The following is an 18348-nucleotide window of genomic DNA, read 5'->3' as shown; positions in this document are numbered from 1 at the left end:
TTAGTATTAAGTGGTTACATAATTATTCAGAATATTAATAAAATTACTAGTAATTTGAATTAGTTTTAATATGTATTATAATAGTATTATTTCTCATCATGTATCTGGCTAAATAGCTAAGTGCTAAAGCCGCAAAATAAAAAAAATTGAAAAAAACATTCTTAGTGTCCTAGCACCTTTACTTTGCCTGGGGGCGAGGCGAGTTAATAAATTCTATTTTCTTATTGCAGTCATTTTGTGACGGCTTAAGAAGTTACATAAATGATGTCTTTAGGCTGTGAAATTTTAACCGTAGAAAGACATCTTTATGACTTGTATTTACATGATATAGGGCTTTTCACTCAGTCATTTGTTTCGAGCTTCTGTCATGTGTTGTCTAATATTAATATATCTATGTCATATGTTATTGATATTGCCAATGATACAAACCAAAGACATATGATGTAGATATATTAATATTATGTGACACTTGACTGAAGCTCGAAACAAATGACAATCGATGAAAAGCCCTATTCAATAGGGTATTTCATTCAGTCATTTGTTTCGAGCTTCTGTCATGTGTCACATAATATTAATATATCTACGTCGTACGTTATTGGTATATACCAATGATACAAACCAAAGACGTATGATGTAGATACATTAATATTATGTGACTCATGACAGAAGCTCGAAACAAATGACAATCGATGAAAAGCCCTATTGGCGTCTGCATATCAGGATCCGGTAATACTATATTATTTATCTATGATCAGGATATTGCTAGGTGTACACAAGTAAACAACACTTTTTTGATTAAAAGGTTTATTTCATTAAATCAAAACTTACATGGATACAATTTAAATAAGATATTTTTTCTATTGAAGGCAATATAATATAAGATATATATTTTAGTATAACTCTCCTACATTAACAAGCTTTAACACATTCAGTGGCCATGACGTATGGGTAGCATCACGAAGGTTTTACGGAAGGTACTGACGACACATAAGTTATGTGAGTAGTACTGTGTAACTAAATAAATGATTTAAGTATGTGGTACCAGCCAAGTGGAGCTTGTTCGAGATGGGCACCAAACATGTTAATCTGGTCATGCACAGAGACTTATACTATAATATGTTACATCTCATATTGCTCACTATTGTAATGAGTGAGCCTGCATACACGAACTATAATATATTATTATGGTTCGGTGTATGCAGGCTCACTCATTACTAGGTACTGTAGTGAACAATATGAGATGTAATATTATGAGATATACCTATTATATATTATGGTATAGCTCTCCATGAGTGCCAAGTTTTAAACTTAACTGATAACAACTAATGGATACCCTTTTATCCAAAATTTTATGAAAATTTTGAATGGTCATATTGGTATTAATTCCACAACCCCTTCCTATAACAATAGGCCCATTGTTGGATGTTATTGCAGTAGTTCTACTGGAAATACTTACTAAAATTGTATGTATCTGCATCACTTAGAAGTCTACCCAAAAAGCTATTAATACTCTCTAAACCATCATTAATACATCTTGTATACATAATAGGATTTTTTTCAGAATCAGATATTTTATTAAGATTTACTTAGCATGCCCTATTTATGTGCCAGGCACTTAACAGTCTATTAGGAGCAATACCCATTACATTTGACGAGGCATTGTAAAAGGTGTCGCTTATGCCTGATATGAAAACATTTGACTATACATATAATACCAACACAGACATGTATTTAAAAAAATTGGTAAATTAAAGTAGGTATCTTTTCTATTTGAAAATAAGAAAGCAGTACAAAATCCATTCCCAAATTCATCTTTTACTAATACTGTCATAAGTTCAAAGTCATAGGAATTGAGCCCATGAGTTCCATCGATTGCGATAAAGGATTTACCAAACTTTTGGCACAGTATTAAGGAACATAAGACAAAAATCATAAATGTTAAATTCATAATGAATATCCATTAGTATGCCCTGTTGTTTGTAAAATAATATTGGACATGAGTCTGTAAGCATTCAACCCAAAAATAAACACTGGTTGCATCATCATTGTACATATACCCATCTTTCAAATCAATGCCATAAGAGAGTTTAATGTTTGTGATATCTTTTCTTGTAAGTAAATCAATTCTTTTTAATTCGCCTCCTATGCTATTATGCTATCCTGTACAGTCTGAAGTTTACTAAAAAAGTAAAATATAGGTATAGGATACTCAAACACACTAGTTTGAAATTGTAAACTCTAGTAAATATTCATGAGTAATATTTAAAAAGTGGTTTAGTGGTAACATTCTTGTTTTAAATTATATTGTGTATATCGATGGCGGAAAGGCAGGACCTCATAATATAGTCTGTTCTCTAAACTCAGACGCAACTTTCTAGATATTTTAATCGGTAATTTTGCCAATTGTAGTAAGATTGCCAAAAAATAATTACTAAATAGTTAATAATCACTAAATAGTTAGTAATTTTGCAAAGTTCTGCAAAATTGGCAAAGAACAAAAAAATTATCGACTAAAATATCTAGCCAGTTGGGTCTGAGTTTAGCGAACCGACTATAACTGAAAAATTTGTATAAAATGAGTTACTTCGGTTTTCGCTTTAGAATAAGTGTATCAGCACCTATTAAACAGCTTTTAGAGCTGGGAAAGCCTTTTGGAAGCCTTCCGGAAACTTTCCCAGCTGTAATCGCTGTTTAATAGCTGCCGATACACTTATTCTAAAGTGAAAAGTGAAGTAACTCATGTTATAAAAATTTTTCAGTTACGAAGTGCTGCCTTTCCGCCGTCGATATGCAAATATTTTACTTACATTTTTGAAGAAAGTCTCAAAATAAACTTTGAAGAGATATTTATCTGATTTTGGTATTTATGTAAGTGCTCTACATCATCCTCATGCCCATAAAATAGTTTCAATATTTTTAGATACTATTATTCGACTAGTACACCAAATAAACATTTTGCAGGATCCTTGGGATTTTAAAGCTTTCTCTATCTTGTTTTGTAAAATAATTTTTTGAGGATCACATACATATACAGTGGAACCCCGTTAACTCGGATTAATTGGGACCGCGGCCGATCCGGGTTATCGAAAATCCGGGTTAGCCGGAGAAAATGGTAAAAATTAATAAAATATGGTATGCTTACAGATAAACTCCGTTATAATTGTCACACAGACACTGGTAAACCACGTTCGCATTCCACACAAAACCACACATACAAAGCGTCGTCAAAAGTCTCATTCTTAGCTTTATTAGCTTTGCACCGATTGTCCAAACTGTCTTTTGTTATCATTTTGAAAAAAAAAAAATCTTCGATTTTAGTTCTATTTTTCTTCCAATCCGATACTGTAGATGTACCGACACCATAATATAATGCTGCAAGATTCACCTTTATCAATTCTACTTAATGCTTCTACTTTCTTTTCCATTGTCACTACAACATTTTTACGTTTTGTTGCCCTTATAGACAAAAGACACGCAAACACAAAATCTGAATAAATTTACGAACGATTACAAAACACGACTTTACTACACACAATACCGTCTCTGATGTTATGTTACATATTTAATAATAGTGATGACTAAGACCATTGTTAAAAAAAGAATTTTAATAGTCTTTTCTAAACAATGTTTCAACTAAGACAGTTTCAAATAAAGGATAATACAGGTGCCTGTTGTTTTCGACAATGAATGTGGTGTGCCATGAGTAATTTTTACTATGGTATATGTAGTTCAATCCGGTTCCATTATCTCTCAAATATATTACATAGAGTTGGTACAAAACCTCGTGAACCTTGAAAATGCGTATGTATAACCGAAATAAAATGAAGCCAAAAACATACGACTATTTTATTTGCTGCGAATTGCGCGACAGGGTCCCATCTGCACCCTGATATTTTCAGTAATGTCGGATTCATCAATCGTTTCGTTCGTATATTGACGTCACCAAATGAATGAATTAGGTTCACGAAATTTTGTAACAGCAGTACATTTTTATTGTTGAAATGTTTGTCTGATAAAAATCGGTCCGGGTTAGCCGGAGTTCCGGGTTATCGGGGGCCGACTTATCGGGGTTCCACTGTACATTTATAATAGGATGTTTCATGTTCTTGTACTCTTGTTTCTCTTCCTGTGCCATCCATACAGTGCAAATCTAAAAAAACAACATAACAGGTGATTACATGGGCAGTTATACTACTTACAGCTTACTTTGTATCTAATCTATTGTCTAGTATTACTCTATTAGTATCTACCTACATAAAACTTTTGAAATCTAAATTTTGGATATCAACATCAACCTTAATACTTAAAAAATAAATAATAATGTGGTTACGCCCGGTTTCATAATCAGTTAAAGTGGACTTTAAATTTTAAGTTGGTACCTTTATCAATGCAATTCATATGGGTAAAATGTCAACCTTAAAGTGAACTTTAGTTAATAGGGAGTTTTTGTTGCTACGTAACGTACGCATCTCCGTATACGTAAAGCAACTAACGTGTCGTAGAGGATGAATGTTAAAATAGGTAGTTTTTGTAACTGCCTTAACGTAACGTAAAGCAAATCGTAAAGTCATTTTTAAATTCCGTTGACATTCAAAAAAATAAAACAATGTTCACACAATATACAATTAATATACAAATGTAAAAAAAGATAAATGAATGATGAAATTGTATGGTTTTAATTGCTTCTATTTAAATATAAAAATATTATTAGGTTAAAAATTTTTTATTTTTGTTTATACCTACTTTTTAGTTGTAAATTATTGTATACCTACATCAGAATTCCAGTAGGTATAATGTAAATAGTGTGGTAATATTTATTTGAAAATTTTACTGAAACTAGGTCATTTGTTTATCTAGTTATTAATTGTGGTGATCACTGTATTTCTTAAATTAATACAAGATTTGTTTGTTTTGCTTTATTAATAGACAACTTAAAAACAATAAAATTTTAAATCTATTATGAAGTTCCAATTACAAACACAGAATAATTTTACTCAAATAGACTAAACCAATAATAACCAATATAACCTTAAAATGTTTATAAACGGGTAGTACGCTGATGAAATGTTCATTTGGTAGGTAATCGGTCAAGATCCTCGTGTGCATTCGGTGACTTTCGGCTCGATAGGGATGCGTATGAACCTAACGTACCAGCCCGTGACCTTAGGTAATACGTATCGCGATACGGGAGTTCAACCATTAATGCGCAAGCGTATATGTCAAAAAGATGCGTTACGTTTACGTATTTGTGTGCACAAAAACTCCCTAATGTTCACTTTAAGTTGATTATGAAACCGGGCATTAATCTCTCCCAGTCGAACTTACGGTAGCGTCGTACTCAAGTTTTCGTTCTGTTTCATAAACGATACTTCGGGTTTTCTCGGGTAAGGTTGTGCTCAAGCATTGAAATTGACATAGGACACCAAATAAAATGCAGAATCTGTCATGTCAATCATCTTTGACTTTGCAATATTTTTATTTACATAATTTGTTTTTTGAAAATAAATTATTTAAATGCTTAAGTTAAAGAAAATTTATTATATGGGTGGGAAGATAACATTTTTATTTTTTCTAATTCAATAATGTGCTATTATTTCAGAGGTTATTGGTAATCGGTATATCCGTAATCTCTTATAGTTTTCATTATTATTTGTGTTTGTGATAAATGATTGCATTGTAAATTTGGATCTTTAAAACAATGGTTTTATGTAAATAAAAGCCCTAACCTACATGTAAATAATGTTCTGTTTATACTTATGTTAATATAAATATACCTATGTATCTATTTTTATTTTGGAGTTAATGTAGGTATTCAAGATAAATGTATGATATTGAAAACATGAATCTGTTTTAAATTCCAAATGTCAATGCTATTTGTGGATATTGATAATAGAGAGATATCGCAAATGCATTTTTATCGCACGCTAATAGCGGAATACGCTATTTTGACATGTACGCAAGCGCAGAATGAATGTTACGCTAATACCGGATAGCGTGTCCCGCTATTTAGGTTGAAATAAGGGACGGTAATAACGTTAACGCTAATTTGACATTTGGGATGAAACATAAAAATAATGTATAGAATACAAATTTTATAAACTAAATACTGTGAATCATCTTATGTTGAGAAATACGTGCACTTTTATTTTGTCTACAATAGACTACTTTTTGTGGTTAGGATATTATTTATTCAGATATTTTATATTATTTTTATACTAACCATTAAAATTAAAATGCATGTCAACCAGCTCAATATCCAAATTCATTTTTCAAAAACAAACAATTACAGTATTCCTCAAAATTAATTTCTAGGTTACATTGTAATACCAAACGTCGGTTGTCATAATAACGTTAAGCCCCGCCCCAGAACATTTGCGATAACTCTCTTGTTGCCTGTGCTGAAATAGAACGTTATACGTTATTTACGTCTTGACACGATATTATCGTTTGCATTTGCGATATCTCTCTATTACCCCACTAAAAATGACAAAATAGTGTGATATTACTTTATTTTTGTTGGGGAGTAATGGGTACTAATCAAATATTCAAAGAACATAGAGAAAACACTAGGAGATACCCTTTATTTCTCACTGAAAGGAAGGAAAAACTTTGGTGCTTGATAGTATGTACCTACCGTTTTATTAGGTTTGTTCTAGCATCAGTTTCAAACGGTTTGAAACCATCAGCGAATAGTGGACCAGCGTGAGTAGAGGGGATAGCACTGGTGACTATTATGTTTTCTCACTGGCCAACTGTTTGCTGGTGGTTTCTGACTAGTTTGACTGTTTGCTAGAACAAACCTATAATGGTGTCAGCTTTCTTCTGTTTATATACTTCATCAGACTTAACACTACAAAACAAAGAACTAACGAACAAACCATGACATTGGAACATAATATAAAATGCAATTTACAATTTCCGTGGGAATAAGTCACAATTTAAGTTTGAAATTAAATTTATTTGATGTTTAAATTTTTAAAGACAAATCACATGCTATGATTTTTCTGATGGATATTCTTAAGTTAAATTTGATTTTATGTAATCGAATGAACTATCTTTCAATAAAATCGTCCCTTGTCAATATGAATGAGTCAGATAAATTTAAATTATTAGAAGGATTTTGTACCAAGCACCAAAAACAATATTGATATAAAATATTAACAATCTTACCCAAATAACAGCACAAAAGTATATATTTGTGAATATTACCCCAGTATAACAAAATACTGTGATATTACTTTATTCTTGGTGGGGAGTAATGGGTACTAATGAAATATTATTCGAAGTATGTACATAGAGAAAACACTGGGAAATCTCCTTTATTTCTTACTGAGCAAATAAAACTCTGGTGCCTAAATCCACTAAAAATTTCTTACAATACTTTTCTTTTCTAGATGTCTACTTTCATTTCATCTTTCTTATTTATTGTCCAATTGTCACAATCATATGAAGCCACTGGTCAAATGCCTGTTTCATATATTACCTACATATTTGAATTATAGCTGCCCTACATACATTTTTGACTTCAATCTTATACCATTGTTCTGCTTCCTTTTCTTCTTATTGTGCTGTCTTCTAACGAAGGTTGGCAATCACTTCTTTAAACAGTTCTCTATCTTTTGCAATATGAAATATCTGTTCAACGCTGAGGTTAGTGCAATCTCTGATATTCCTCAGCTATGCTTCCTTTTAGAAGTATGTTTTATATTTCTTCTTCCTTCTTCTATATTTATCAATTATTGTCACTCCCAAACACTTGAATTGAAATGCCAAATACTGGAATTTTCAATTCTGCACCTCGGAGGTAAACTACACTATGTTGACATGGTGTTATTTTAAACAAGTTCCTTTAATCCACTTATTTTATTAGTTGGATTATACAAATTGGTAATGTATTATCATTAAAATATGGTCATATTGACTTTCAACCAATTATGGGATATATCACATCTTTATTAACATTCTAAGTGCTCGAAATGACATAGTGTAGTTTACCTCAGAGGTCCAGAATTGTGTATCCCTTTGTTCCTGTTTTTAGTGTGACAAATTTATTCTATTTTATCTCTCCACACATTTCAATATATTTTGTTCTGGTTTCGTTTGTAGACATGCATTTTCTTTCTTCACCTTTCAAGTTCCTAACAAACTTCAGTTTTTTCTTATTAAGACAACAATGTCATCTGCATAAATAGTATGGGCCATTCCACGAACATACACCTGTTTTGGATTACTTCGACAACGAATATTTTACTGTGCAACATAAGAAGTACGAAAGTAAATGGCGCTAATAATTATTCCAATAAACAACAATGTAATTTGCAATTTACTTTCGTTCTTCTTATTTTGTACAGTAAAATATTCGTTGTCGAAGTAATCCAAAACAGGCGTATGTTCGTGGAATAGGGTATATATTGCTGTTTACATGCATAATTAACTTTATAATTGGTAAGGAAAGGTTTAACACTTATTTAAAAGGAGGGAAACTCATACTCATTTATTTTAAAATAAAATATAAAAATACATATTGAGAAATAAAATAAAAAGAATGTAAGTATCTAACATAATACAAGGATTCAATAATAATAATATATAGGAATCAATAATATATTCTCAGAATAAATAAACAAATTCCAGTTGAATGTAGAACAAGAGAAAGACACAAAATTACTTTCCAGTTTAGCTCTTGGATCTGCTAATGAACTTGGATCAAATATTAAGATGTCTTGATAAGTGTTCTTGAAAAACAATATACATAATCTCCCTTCGAGAACCTGTACATTAGGAAAATGGGCAACCTCATAAAACTGGTTATATTCCTCTAAGTAGCATACAATCTTTGTTGTTAAGTTAATGCTCTGATGAAATTCAATATTAAAACTCCATTGGATTTTAGATATAATTTTATCACGAATTTGTCCGGGCGATTTTCTTCTTCAACACAATCAATAAACTCTAAAAATTCTTCAACTTCTTCATACATTTTTTATTGTAATTAGAAAAACGAAAAATATGGATTGGAAGTAGAACTGAATTGGAAAAAATTAATATTCAATCGAGATTCAAACATAAACAAACAAAGTTAGGTTAGAAACGCATACATAAGGTAGGTCTATCTATGGAGACCTGTAAGAAGGAGTGGAACATAGAAAAAAGTGTTGTCTGATTTGGTAGAATGCGATCTTATCCTTCAAAAAATATGTCACGTATTTCAGCACCTGGGAAATTGGAAGGATACTACAAATCTGGCCTCCACATAAGTGGTCTGTAGCTTCAACATGATAGGTGTGAAATTTTAAACGTTCTTGCTGTTGATTGGATAGGAAGGGTAGCGTTATCTAGCCTCCACGCTAGGTACACCATAGCCTCCATACGGTACTTCCAATATTTAATATTATTTTATTAAAGTGGCCAATAAAGGTAAAACACAAACAACTTTTGTTTCTTAATTATTTATTTATACAATAATGTGACATTTTACATAGAAATATTAGTATTTAATTTCGATTAAATATATGTTTACTTGTTGAATTTATCGGCTGCACACAACAGCTGATCGGCCATTAGACCCAACAACAAAACGCGAAATAAAATGTGTATTTTAAAACTGTTGGATAAACAGTACCTACAATCAGAAAAACTTACCTTTAAAAAGGTACTCGATTATGAAATAACAAAAATATCAAAAAACACGACTGAATATCAGCTTTTTATGGTAACACAAACACAAACCAAACACCAAACACATCACATCATGACCGACCATATAAAATAAGTGAACGACAACGAACGAACGAACACGAACACAGATTACAGATTCACAGATAGCGCACGATTTGTCAAAAGTCATGTTCGACCAATCACAATGCCGACATCAGCGCCTCTGACTAAACGGAAGGAAAATAAATACGATTACATGTTTTTTATTAGAGTTAGCGGGGCATGGAGTGGAAACGCAATGCATCGTTTGTGGGCTAACTTTTCAACATCTAATTCAACTTTCAACAATCGCCGCTAGAGGCGCAAGTGTTCGAATAGGTGCTACAAATACATTAGCTCTTATGGACTTATTTAATATTTAACTCATTTTATTTTTGTTTTTAGCGTAATTAGACATTAATTTATTGGTGGATTGTAGCTGAATATGTTTTATGCCAAAAATAAATTATTTTAACCTTATAACATATCGACGTGTGGTAAAAAGTGTATTCTTTTTATACCATTGTAGATGGAGATGTGACTTCAAATTTAAATTTGTCATTACTTTAATATGTAGGACAGCTTATTTTGAAGCGGAAATATTTTGTCACATTATCTAACTGCCACGTTATATACCAATGGTATTTCAACTGCAAATTGATTTTTTAATATCTTTGTAACTGATATCAAAAAGTTTGTTAGTTGAAAAAATTGACAACTGTACGTAATTGTTTTTAAAAAGTTTAAAAAGTTATTTAAATAATTTGAAGTTTATTGATAATTTTTTTTTAATTATTCTTTTTATCAAAATTTAAACTGCTTTTTCTTTTGAATACTTCATTTATCTATATTCTGAAAGCTTACCTATCAGATGTTTAAATTTAGTTAATAAAAATATATGTCTATAAACTACGCAGCCGATAGTCTGACTTTTATAAAATTAATGTTAATTTTTGTGAAATATTTTGTCTCAAAAAATGCATTGTTTCGACAGAGAAACTTTCCAAGATCCTCCTACTATTATCACTATAATTTTCAGGTTAAAATAAAAACCAATAGGCACAAATTTTATTTACACAGAAGGAAATAACATACAAACGAATAAACCAGTGATATGGGAGGGAGACTCCCTCCCATATCACTGAACTAAACCAAACAACAAGAGCTGTCAATAGTGTCAATGAGACGCACAACATGGCCGAAGTGATCCCATCCTCTCTTTCCTTGTCTAAGATCCCATCTACCACACCACATGTCATATCCCCTCCCTCCCATATCACTGGAATAAACCATGGTACAATAAACTTTCGGCAGGTATGGCACGTAATATTCCAAAATCGTTCGCTTTCGCGCATGACGTAGTAAAGATCTTTCTTCACGCAATATTTGAACGTAGTTTTATAGGGGACTTTTTAATTATATTTTTTTAATATAATTTGGCTAATTTAATTATAGTAATTATACTACATTCGCTCTCGCGAGATTTTTTTTGACACAGACGTTAGTAATTTCTTTTTTGAAAAATTCAGTTGTCAGAAGTGACTGGGAATTACTACAAAACCAACGCACCTGCTCATATCCAATATTATTAATAGTAAACAGACATAAAAATAACATAAACCTTACGCCAATCAATATTTATTTATTTAAACCATTATAATGTATTGATAGCAAATGAGAAAATTATTTATTGCACAAAATAAAAATATTTTGTAGAAATAAACTTCACAAAATTTTATGAGATTAGTAGACACTCCCACTATTTCTAATAATTCTTCTTTTTTTAATGAAAGATTAAGTTGATTTGAGTTGATTTTAGCAGTTAATAGTGCGAGGTAGGAATTTTTGTGTTGTACGTTTCCTATTCCGAATGTCTCAAAAAAAATCTCGCGAGAGCGAATGTAGTATATAAAGAAATGATAAAGTTGTGTTATTATAATATGTAATAATAAAAAATATTTTGTAGCTAATTTAATTTTGTTGATTTTCGGGTAGTTATTTTACCGAGGTTTTGAAACTGATATTTTAGAAACTTGTTATTTTCTTAGCATAGATATCCATTATAAAACATTTTTTAATTATTATTTGTTTATTATACATACAGGTTGATCAAGTGGTATAGGAAAGGCTGCAAATATGGGCTGGTCTTGTAATATGGGCTAGGTGGGTTTCACAGCTATTCGTTGCAGATCTCTACATTTTGTCTATTGCAAACGGTATTTGACGAAGTTAAACTATCACCGTAGCGATGGCACCACTGTGGTAGATATTTCACAGTTTATAATAATTGTTTGTCGGTTGGTGCGAGTGTCAAAACTTTTTCGAGTAAGTTGATAAATTCCAGTATTTAAAAATAAACACGAATTTCAAAAAAACGTCTGTGTCACGTTGAAGCTCTATTATTAGTCTTTGATATATGCTAATGAGTTTTCTTCAAATTGTCTGCTTTTAGACATAACTTCTTTTGTTGTGCAAAGCAAGCGTGTTTACAATATGGGCTATGCCTCTGTTTTCATTATGGGCTAGTGGCCCATATTTAGAACAATGTAGCAATGTAGGCAAAACGAAGTAGGAAGAGGCAAAGAAAAAAGAAAAGGAAAAGAAATAAAAAAAGGAAAACGTAAGCAGCTCTTACCAAAGTCACAAATAACGAGGATGAGGAGGAATATGTGCCTGCAGATGATGAGAGCGATTACAATGAGTTTCCTTCTACACAGCCTCCACAAGACGCAGCTGACGTAACGTGTATGTTTTGCGAAGCACTTTTTTCATAGGATAATCTTGGTGAAATATGGGTCATGTGCTTATGTTCCATTTGTGGGTGCATAACGAGTGCGCTGGGGCCGAAAAAGAAGAATATGTGTGTGACTTTTCCAAATAGTTTTAGCCTATGAGTTATTTAATATATTTTTTGTATTTTAGATAATAAAATATATTTGTCACGCATTTATCTCATTTCACACAAATTTAAGACACATTTTTCGAGGTAGCCCATATTTAGGATCATTATTCAAACGGCGCAAAAGTACAATTTTTCATTATTTATACATTTAAAACAGTTGTATATTTTTTAATCAATTTGAAATCTTTTTAAACAATAAGTAACTAAATGTAGGTATTCTTGCATACCTTTGTAAATAAAATAAAATTTTTATTCTTTTTTTACAAAGAAAAATAAAATGGGTAGCCCATATTTGCATCCTTTCCTCTACTCCAGAGTTCGATATTCCAATTGTTTAAAGATACAAAAAAAGGAATATCCTCATAAAAATGGGTTAAGTATAGCTACAAATTTTAAAATTATTTTCAAATACAGGGTATCCCACTTCTTAATTTGGTAATGATCACTTTATAATTTAAGTACTCAAAATTTGTAGCTATATAATAAACTAAACACAAAATCGAAATAAATAATTATAATGTTGTTCTGAAGCTATTTCCTTGTGGCATTTTTATGATTAATTATTTATATGGGAAATAAGCCACAATTAAAATGAAAAAATTTTTTTTTTTCATTTTAATTGTGGCTTATTTCCCATATAAATAATTAATCACAAATAATTATAAAGTAAACTTTATTTAGATCGGATGAGCTAGCTGGCCATCGAATATGAGCACAGCGACGTCATGCAATATTACACAATGTATTATATGAAATCTTTTATAATTTTGACAGTTAAAATTATCTTGGTTTTGTTTAAATATACGTTCGAAGGAAAATTAAAAACTAGATAGATTTATTCATGTAAATTTCTACATTATTACATTCGTTAAACATAAACTATATAAAAATAAATAAAAACGAATACATAGTAAAATTTCCATTCATTATTCATCTAACATTCTTCTAACAATCATAGAGAATTACTACTCAATTCAGATATACATGAGACAGATATTCATCAACAGCGGTGAATAGCCTTTAACACTACGTTTAAATGATAGGGTAGGTGGGGGCAAAGGTACGCATTTTCTAAATTTTCATCTCTAGTGAATCTCCTAATGCTTGAACTGGCACAGAGTATAGATGAAAGTGAAATTGATACATTTTATAATCATATTAGGCAAATGGAAATTCTTCAATATTATTTTTGTAGTGTTGATAACTTTTTGAAAAAAAATTGTAAATGCGGACCTTTGCCCCACCCAATGGGGCAAAAGTACGCACGTGCGTACTTTTGCGGGTTTTAGACATTTTGCAATTCAGACAAAATTAGCTGATAGAATATCAAGCTCAACTTGATATTCACTTTGAAGATTGACTTGAAACATGCATTTGCCAAGTCTACCTCACTGGGGGCAAAGGTACGCACTGCGAACGTTTGTCCCATTTCAACGTTCGCAGTGCGTACCTTTGCCCCATTTGTGTGAGTACTTTTGCCCCATCCGGCAACCAATAATATATCTAACTTCAATATGAAACTATGCACATATGAACTTCAAACTGTTATGTAGAAGAAGACTTCTAACAATAAATTTTCAACATGCCTAACCAATAATAATCTGAGTTTGAAAGATTAAGAATTAGAATCAATCAATTTTTAAGAAAAATTAGATCAAAAGGTACAAAAATAATTTTCACCGTATTTTTGTTGTTGTGTTCGCCCTGATTGCGCCAAAGTTTCTCATCCAATGCTACTGAGTAGTACAAACATATGCCACAAGATGTTGTCGCCAACATATATGAAGTTACTGAAAAATGTAGGTGCGTACCTTTGCCCCGTGCGTACTTTTACCCCCCCCTACCCTAACTGTTTATAATAAAGAATTCTGGGTCTTCGTTAATCTACAAAATGGAAGACATATCATCATCATCATTGGCTCTACAACCCATGGTGGATCTTGGCCTGTCCTAAAATTAGCTTCTACTCCTTCGCCTTGGTTTTCCAATTTCGTATTCTTAATTTAATTCTCTCTGTGGCCTAGCCATCTGTTTATTTTTATAGACCTACCCATACGAGGCTCAAATTATAGCTTCTACCGTCTCGAGGATTGTACGTCCAAAACAGCTTAACCGTTCTTAATCACTTTTTGTCATTGTCCATCTTTTTGACTAGTGAGGACGGGCTTGATTAGAGTTCTGTATATCAATATTTTTGTTTTTTTTGTGACTATGTTTGATGTTGTTTCTTTAATCCATAGTACTTTCTATTTGCTAGATATATACATCTGTTAATTTCTGCAGTTACTGCATCACTTTGGTTGATTTGTGAGCCTAGATAACTTTTTTACGAAATATATGTTCCAACCGTGATACCTTCGGGTTTTTCTAATGACAGTAGTAGGTAGCGGGTCCAATGGAAATTCGTTTTAGTACTAAGCACATTCTAGTCTGGTCCAAATGTCGAGCTGCCAAACACCCACCGATGATTATTTAACATTCATCGGATGTCTGGTGGATTTCTACTTCTATTATTGTATTTTAGGAAATAAAAAATAAATTTTTAAAGGAACTTTATTTCATAATACATTAATTTATTATTTTAATAATAATGAAATACCATAAGCTCAAGAGATCAACACAAAAGGATCACCTGAAATTTGTCACAATTAGTTAATTTGATATTAACACACCAATTCGCAAAACTTCCCAATAATTTCTGTAACCAAATACATACAATAATCAGAATGATATAGATCTAGAATAATTCGAAATAATTTTATGTCATGTGCATATGCCAAAGACTTCACAATCAGTCAATGATCTGATAGCATCATCAACAAAAGCTGCAAAGCGAATAGGTACCAAATTGGCATCTTGGACCACTCCAGAGGAAAGTATTCAGTTGAAGTAAAACCCTTCAGTTTGACACACAAAGATCAGTCTTGCATATAACTTTTCAATCAGTAAAGAAGTTTGCCACACACTCCAAAAAATTTCAGTTTATGCAATAAAAGGCAATGATCTACCCTTTCAAATTCTTTAGACAAGTCAGTATAAACGTACCCATCCGAGAAATTCCAATGCATTTATAATGTAATCAGGGTAATAACTAGTAGATTAGTAGAAGTTAAACAATCAGGCAGGAAACCATGCTGACCAGTATGAAGCTGGCTCTTCAGATTAACTGTCAAAAATTCAGTTACTGAACCCTCAAAAATTTTAGGAATAGCAAAAAGAATTGATGGAATAATAATAAGAAATATATGATTTATCACCCGATTTGTATATGAGCAAAGACTCTTAAATTGTCATAGAAAATTACTTTTGTTCAGAAATTTATCAAAATCAGCCACAGAGGTCTAATGTCACAAATTTTAATAGGTAAGGAGTGAATATGGTTGTGTGTGACTGACTATGGCTCTATGACTCCATTTGTATAGACAGCAAGAACAGGGATTGTGACGACTGTGTGTGAACAATTGATTGTGGCTTACTAAAACCAGAATCATTCAACTTCATGCAATATGGAATATTAAAATTATTTCTCTTACAATTAAACAAATTCTAAAAAGATATATTGTAATTTAGCGATTCCAATATAAATTTGGCTAAATAACATCAGGTATGCAGATGACACCATAGTATTTTCGGACAACCTAGAAAACCTATAAGTCCTTATGAACAAAATCATGTATTCCGGTTAACAATATGGACTGAATATAAACGTAAAGAAGACAAAACTTATGATCATTAGCAAGAAAAAGATAGATAACACAACATCAACTAAACCCCTGTAGAAAGAGTGATGCACTACAATTACCTTGGCACCATAATTGAAAAATGGACCAACAACCAAGAGATAAGAGCACACATCAGAAAGGCTAGATCCACCTTCAACTGAATGGGGGGGGGACCTTCTTTAAGAGACACAAACCCTCGCTTGGCATGAAAGTGAGAATACTGCGATGTTACGTTTTTTCTGTCCTTTTTTATGGTGTTGAATTGTGGACCTTGATCGAAGATAAGTGCAGAAAATTGGAAGCATCTGAGATGTGGCTGTACCAGAGAATATTTAAAATTCCGTGGCTGACCGGGTCACAAATGAGGAGGTCCTCCGAAGAATGAAAAAGAACAAAGAGGTAGTGACCAGTGACCACCATCAAATCTGGAAAGTTAAAATACTTTGGATACATTATGTGAAATGAATCCATATATGCCCTCCTACAAGCCATCCTATGAGGAAAAATATTTGGAAAGCAAGGTCCAAGAAGAAGAACATCCTGGTTAAAGAACCTCAGAACCTGGTTCAACACAATATCTATGCAACTTTTCTGCACTGCTGCAAATCAAATAAAGATTAATGATGATGATCACCAACATTCGTCACAGCACATTAAGAAGAAGAAAACAAGCATTACTTTAAAATTTTTGAAATTTTTCTTTTGGTTTTTGTCTTACTGTCCTTTAAATTAAGATTCAATTCCTTAATTCTAAAATACATTCGTGACCTAAAAAAAAGTGTCTTTATTTTATCATCACAATCAACATCATTTGCTGATGTTAATAGCCTTTTTAAGAAATTCTTTCCAGGTTTAAGCCCATTTCCATGAATCTGGTTGAAAATTCTCTCCAGTTCAACTGTTTTTGTAACCATTTCTTCTGGTGGCTTTTTTAAACCTCCCTCGGAAACCTGGTCTGTCCATGTAAAATGGGAAGTATCCGTTGATAAAGGCAGTTTCAATTAATGGCAAATATATCCACTTAGGTGTTCTACAGCATCATATTTTAGCTGATCCAGCTCGGTAGTTGTAATGACTGGATCTGGAACATCAAATGGATCTGGACCATCAAATGATTCAGCCAAATCAGCTAAAAATTCTCCACTTAAAATAATTTCGCCTAAATTTTGGACAGGTCCCTCATTGACTGTATCGGTCTCTGTATTGCCTGCATCTGTTAAGGCTCCTTCATTTTTACCTAAAATATAATTTTTCATCCTGCACCTAAATTCTATAGGGTCAGGATGATCGTGTAGGCCACCTCGTCGTCTAATTGAGGAAAAAAAAATTTTCAAGAACATCTTGATTTAAATTATACGTTAAAATATATTTTACATTAAACTTTTCCCTCATTTCTGCATATAAATTTTTTAGCGCAGTACTGGTCTGTATTATTCCTAAAACAAAGAATGATTGTGTTAAATATAGGAAAACAATTAATGGCAACATCACGCTTTTTTCTCAATAGTGCATTAAAAGAGAAATTTATTAGTTTATAAATTACAACTCACCCTTTTGGAAAGGCATCAGTGAATGTTTTCCTTTAACAGATAAATGGGCTATGGAATTACTCATTCTGTCAATTATGTCATACTGCACTTCAGGTTTTAGTCCAAAACCTTGCATGCGGTCTCTGCTGTCAGGGTAAGGCACTCTTACATTGAGGCAATCAAACCAGTCATTTACCTTAAAAGAAACAAGTTATATGAAAAGAAAATTAAAGTCGATTCCTCTTAAGTCAACAAAGAAAAACAGAAGAGACACTTTTACTTAAATGAAAAAGACAAGTGTGGTGAGCAAAAAAAAACAAATCATCGGTATTATGTGTCTTATATAAAGCTAGAATTATTTAATTAATAAATGACTATTAAAAAATTATTGTTAAGTATTAACAATTGAAAATTTGAATAAGATATAACAATACGTATATTCTAGGGTGCTCGGTAAAAAGAGCATAAGTCAAAAATGGTCAAAATATTATTTTTTTTA

At 31.8% G+C, this 18348-nt stretch overlaps 1 long non-coding RNA gene across 1 annotated transcript; it reads right to left on the bottom strand.

The window, feature by feature from the left end:
* Nucleotides 1-670: 670 nt before the first annotated feature.
* Nucleotides 671-2899, bottom strand: LOC126885161 (uncharacterized). The gene is made up of 3 exons (XR_007698316.1): nt 2808-2899; nt 1233-2179; nt 671-1156 (listed from the first exon to the last, which is right to left on the bottom strand). It is a non-coding gene; the product is annotated as an uncharacterized LOC126885161 (long non-coding RNA).
* Nucleotides 2900-18348: the final 15449 nt, after the last annotated feature.

The sequence above is a fragment of the Diabrotica virgifera genome, chromosome 5, assembly GCF_917563875.1.
Source record: "Diabrotica virgifera virgifera chromosome 5, PGI_DIABVI_V3a".
Lineage (NCBI taxonomy): Eukaryota > Metazoa > Arthropoda > Insecta > Coleoptera > Chrysomelidae > Diabrotica > Diabrotica virgifera.
The sequence above is the reverse complement of the archived record's forward strand: the minus strand, read 5'-3'. Positions and strand labels throughout refer to the sequence as shown.